The sequence below is a fragment of the Chiloscyllium plagiosum genome, unplaced genomic scaffold (genome assembly GCF_004010195.1).
Source record: "Chiloscyllium plagiosum isolate BGI_BamShark_2017 unplaced genomic scaffold, ASM401019v2 scaf_13586, whole genome shotgun sequence".
Classification (NCBI taxonomy): Eukaryota; Metazoa; Chordata; class Chondrichthyes; order Orectolobiformes; family Hemiscylliidae; genus Chiloscyllium; species Chiloscyllium plagiosum.
The window spans coordinates 13,541-19,390 of record NW_025214611.1 but is presented as its reverse complement, the minus strand read 5'-3'; positions in this window follow the sequence as shown (position 1 = coordinate 19,390).

Sequence of the window (5,850 nt, the reverse complement as noted above, 5' to 3'; positions counted from 1 at the left end):
TAAGTCCCTGGGGCCTGATGGTCTGCATCCCAGGGTACTGAAGGAGGTGGCTCGGGAAATTGTGGATGCGTTGGTGATTATTTTCCAGAGTTCGATAGATTCGGGATCAGTTCCTGCGGATTGGAGGGTGGCTAATGTTATACCAGTTTTTAAGAAAGGTGGGAGAGAGAAAGCAGAAAATTATAGTCCAGTTAGTCTGACCTCAGTGGTGGGAAAGATGCTGGAGTCTATTATAAAGGATGAAATTATGACACATCTGGATAGTAGTAACAGGATATGTCAGAGTCAGCATGGATTTATGAAGGGGAAAGCATGCTTGACTAATCTTCTGGAATTTTTTGAGGATGTAACTCTGAAGATGGATGAGGGAGATCCAGTAGATGTAGTTTACCTGGACTTTCAGAAAGCTTTTGAGAAAGTCCCACATAGGAGGTTAGTGAACAAAATTAGGGCGCATGGTATTGGGGGCAAAGTACTAACTTGGATTGAAAGTTGGTTGGCTGATAGGAAACAAAGAGTAGTGATAAACGGCTCCATTTCAGAATGGCAGGCAGTGACCAGTGGGGTACCGCAGGGATCAGTGCTGGGACCGCAGCTTTTTACAATATATATTAATGATATAGAAGATGGTATTAGTAATAACATTAGCAAATTGGACACTCTGGAGGCAGGAAAAATGTTGCAGGCTCGAAGGGCAGAATGGCCTACTCCTGCACCTATTGTCTATTGTCTCTTGTCTGAACCCAAATTGAGCATTGGTGAGCAGGATAGTGCTGTGTAAGTGTTCTTTGACAGCGCTGTCAATGACAAACTCAATGATCGTGCTGATTTGGTTTCCTTAATGTAGACTGGATATATCTGGGCAATTTTCGACATTGTTGTGAGGTGCCATTGTTATAGATGTACTAAAAATAGGGGCATGGCAATTTTGGAGGTCAAGTTTTAAGTACTAATGTTGGAATAATACTGGGGCTGCTAACTTTTGCTGTTTCCAGTTCCTGTCGCCAATTTGTGCTATCACATGGAGTGAATTGAATTGACTGAATACTGGTATATGTGATTACTGGCACTTCTGAAGGAGGTTGAGTTGGAGACATTAGTCAATCATCTTCCTCCTGTTGGTTGCTTCATTGGCCGTCAGCATTCCTGGCTGGATGTGGCAGCACTGTGGAGTTCTTATCTGATCCATTGATCAATTAATTTTGTCTAATTTTGTTGCATACCTCTGATCCTATGTGGTAGCTTCACCAGACTTGTTCCCTGTTTTTGGTTGTTGGGTGCTGCTCCCGGCATGCTCTGTTACATGCCTCACTGAACTAATATTGATCCACTGGCTTGATGGTTATTCTCGTGTGAGAAATATATTTGGTCACAAGATTATCAATTGTTTGATTCCAATTTTGCTGCTGTTGATGACCACAGTGCCTCATTGATACCCATATCTGCACTTGTTGATCTGCTCTGAATCCGGAAAGACCACTCCCTCCTCGACTCCCTCATCAGATCCACACCACCCACCAACCCAACCTCCACTCCTGGCACCTTCCCCTGCAACTACAAGAAATGCAAAACTTGCGCCCACACCTCCCCCCTCACTTCCCTCCAAGGCCCCAAGGGATCCTTCCATATCTGTCAGACATTAACCTGCACCTCCACACACATCATTTACTGCATCCACAGCACCCGATGTGGCCTCCTCTATATTAGGGAGACAGGCCACCTACTTGCGGAATGTTTCAGAGAACACCTCTGGCACACCTGCACCAACCAACCCAACCGCCCCGTGGCTGAACACTTTAACTCCCCCTCCCACTCCGCCAAGGACATGCAGGTCCTTGGCCTCCTCCATCGCCAGACCATGGCAACACGACGCCTGGAGGAAATGCGCCTCATCTTCCTCCTAGGAATCCTCCAACCACAAGGGATGAATGCAGATTTCTCCAGCTTTCTCATTTTCCCTCCCCCCACCTTTTCTCAGTCCCAACCCTCACACTCAGCATTGCCTTCTTGACCTGCAATCTTATTCCCGACCTCTCCGCCCCCACTCCCTCTCCTGCCTATCACCCTCACTTTAACCTCCTTCTACCTATCGTATTCCCAACGCACCTCCCCCAAATCCCTCCTCCCTACCTTTTATCTTAGCCTGCTTGGCACACCCTCCTCATTCCTGAAGAAGGGCTCATACCCGAAACGTCGATTCTCCTGTTCCTTTGATGCTGCCTGACCTATTGCACTTTTCCAGCAACACATTTTTAAGCTCTGAATCTATCCCGTTTAGCACAGTGCCACACATTACAATGGCTGATGTTCTCTATATAAAGTCAGGACATAGTCTCAATGAGAATCATGCTGACCAATATTGTCACAGACATCTGCATCCCCACATGTAGGTTTGTAAGGCCAATGTGGTCGCTTTTTCCATTTCTTTGTTTCCCTCACCATTTACTGTATGTCCAGTCGAACTGTTAATTACTTCAGGACTCGGCCAGCTTGGTTAGGCACGGTGCTGCGAAGCCCCTCCAGATGACTGACATCGAAGTTCTCCCACCAGATGTGTGCCATTGCTACCTTCAGCTTTTTCCAATTGGTGAACAACATGGAAGAATGTTGTTGCCCAAGTTTGATGTCATGCTTCGAGATTTCGTGGGGTCCGAAGACAATGTTGAGCAATAAGTTTTATACAGTGTTGAACTATTGGGCTGTTCTGTCAGTAACAATGATGGAGACAGAACTGGAGACATCTTTGTTTATGATGTGAACTGTAATGGGATAGAGACTGCCCTCAATCAGTGCTCCGTCAGCCCTAAGGTGGGGAATAACTGTGCATACAGGAAGGACTCTGGAGTGTTTCTGTGCTTTGTGTCTGTTAGCATATTCACAATCTATCTCTGTGATGAGAGAGATTCCCAAACAATGCATGTTTCACCCTAAAACTTGGAGCAAATAGGCTAACACAATTAATTTGTGATTAATCTATAACTGTGAGAAGAGCGTAGACTAATGGGAACAGTTTTGGAATGATAAAGGGTTAAAATGAAAGAGTGGGGTTGTGGGTTGATAAAGAGGCAAAATGAATTCCTACAGCACTAAAAGTGGTTTGTTATGATAGAGTGGGGCAGTAGGATACACTTGGTTTCCATACATAGCTATGGAGCAATGATTAGTTTAGGGTTGATATATTGTTGAGAGGAAAGAACAAAACAGTAACATTTTAAAATTGCTACACAGCTAAGGAAAGAATGCCGGCAGGAAGATTAGTTAGGATGGAACCAATGTTATAGGGAGAGCGAGGGTAAGTGGCACTAATTTTGAATTGATATGGGGGAATGTCCCATTAGTTTGAGATTGATACATTGCCATAGAGAAAAAATGTGAGCAGCATGATTAACACAAACAAGTTGCATTTTTATAACGCCATTAACATTCTAAAATGGCCCAAGAAGTGGCCCAAAAATGATTATAAACAAAAGTGGGCACCAAGCTAGGCAAGAAGATATTGAGATAGTTAACCAAATGTTTGCTCAAAGAGCTAGATTTTAGGGAGTGTTATAAAGGTGAGGATGGAATGGATGGAATTCCAGAACTTAGGTTCTCTACACTGAATGGAAAGACCACAAATATTGGGATTGGGAATGAATCTATGATTAGATGTGTGCAGGATTCACTGAGCATTAATGGAGCAGACTATGCCAGTCAAGAGGGCAGGAATTGGACACATAATGAGAGTTCGAGCTCCGCATATGGCTATAGAGATAGAGAGCAGGAAAGGGTATGGAGCAAATTAAAACACAGCTACATGACAAGAGACTAGACATAGTGGTGTTGTTCAGATAGGAGAGAGGAATATACAAGTCACGCCCTGTCCCTCAGCTCACCCATATTACTTTTCACACTGTATGTGGAATTCTGAACTTCAAACCAGTAATTTAGCCATAGATCTCATAATGATGAGAAACTTCAACGACCACTGCAATTACCATCATGTTTAATACACTTTTGCCTGACTCCTGGCCCACTAACAATACAGTACTGACTCAGCCCTGGCCCACCAGCAGTGCAGTGCTCTCTCAGTCATGGCCCACAGACAGTGCAGTGCTGTCTCAGTCATGGCCCACTGACAGTGCAGTGCTCACTCAGTCAAGGCACACTGACAGTGCAGTGCTGTCTCAGTCATGGCACACTGACAGTGCAGTGCTCTCTCAGTCATGGCTCACTGACAGTGCAGTGCTGTCTCAGTCATGGCCCACTGACAATGCAGTGCTCTCTCAGTCATGGCCCACTGACAGTGCAGTGCTCTCTCAGTCATGGCCCACTAACAGTCCAGTGCTCACTCAGTCAAGGCACACTGACAGTGCAGTGCTGTCTTAGTCATGGCACACTGACAGTGCAGTGCTAATTCAGTCAGTGCCCACTGATAGTGCAGTGCTCTCTCAGTCATGGCACACTGACAGTGCAGCGCTCACTCAGTCAAGGCACACAGAGAGTGCAGTGCTCTCAGTCATGGCCCACTGACAGTGCAGTGCTCTTTCAGTCATGGAAAACTGATAGTGCAGTGATCTCTCAGTCATGGCACACTGACAGTGCAGTGCTCTCTCAGTCATGGCTCACTGACAATGCAGTGCTCTCTCAGACATGGCTCACTGACAATGCAGTGCTCTCTTAGTCATGGCCCACAGACAGTGTAGTGCTCTCTCAGTCATGGCCCACTGACAGTGCAGTGCTCTCTCAGTCATGGCCCACTGACAGTGCTGTGCTCATTCAGTCATGGCCCACTGACAGTGTAGTGCTCCTTCATACATGCACAACTGACAGTGCAGTGCTCTCTCAGTCATGGCCCACTGACAGTGCAGTGCTCCTTCAGTAATGGCACACTGACAGTGCAGTGCTAATTCAGTAATGGCCCACTGACAGTGCAGTGCTCTCGCAGTCATGGCACACTGACAGTGCAGTGTTCTCTCAGTCATGGCCCACTAACAGTGCAGAGCTCCTTCAGTCATGGCCCACTGACATTGTAGTGCTCTCTCAGTCTTGGCCCACTGACAGTGTAGTGCTCTCTCAGTCATGGCCCACTGACAGTGCAGTGCTCTCTTAGTCATGGCCCACTGACAGTGTACAGCTGTCTCAGTTTGGCCCACTGACAGTGCAGTGCTCTCTCAGTCATGGCCCCTGACAATGCAGTGCTCTCTCAGTCATGGTCCACTGACAGTGCAGTTCTCCTTCAGTCATGGCCCACTGACAGTGCAGTGCTGTCTCAGTCATGGCCCACTGACAGTGCAGTGCTACTTCAGTAATGGCCAACTGACAGTGCAGTGTTCTCTCAGTCATGGCCCACTGACAGTGCAGTGCTCTCTCAGTCATGGCACACTGACAGTGCAGTGCTCACTCAGTCATGGCCCACTGACAGTGTAGTGCTGTTGAAACTTTATTGCTGGAACAGCACAGCAGGTCAGGCAGCATCCAGGGAACAGGAGATTCGACGTTTCGGGCACAGGCCCTTCTTCAGGAATGAGCAGAGAGTGTTCAGCAGGAGAAGATAAAAGGTAGGGAGGAGGGACTTGGAGGAGGGGCGTTGGAAATGTGATAGGTGGAAAGAGGTCAAGGTGAGGGTGATAGGTCGGAGTAGGATGGAGGCGGAGAGGTCAACAAGAAGACTGCAGGTCAGGAAGGCGACGTGGTCGACGGTGCCCTCCACCGCATCTCCTCCACTTCCAACTCCCCTCCTCCAAGTCCCTCCTCCCTACCTTTTATCTTCTCCTGCTGAACACTCTCTGCTCATTCCTGAAGAAGGGCATGTGCCCGAAACGTCGAATCTTCTGTTCCCTAGATGCTGCCTGACCTGCTGTGCTGTTC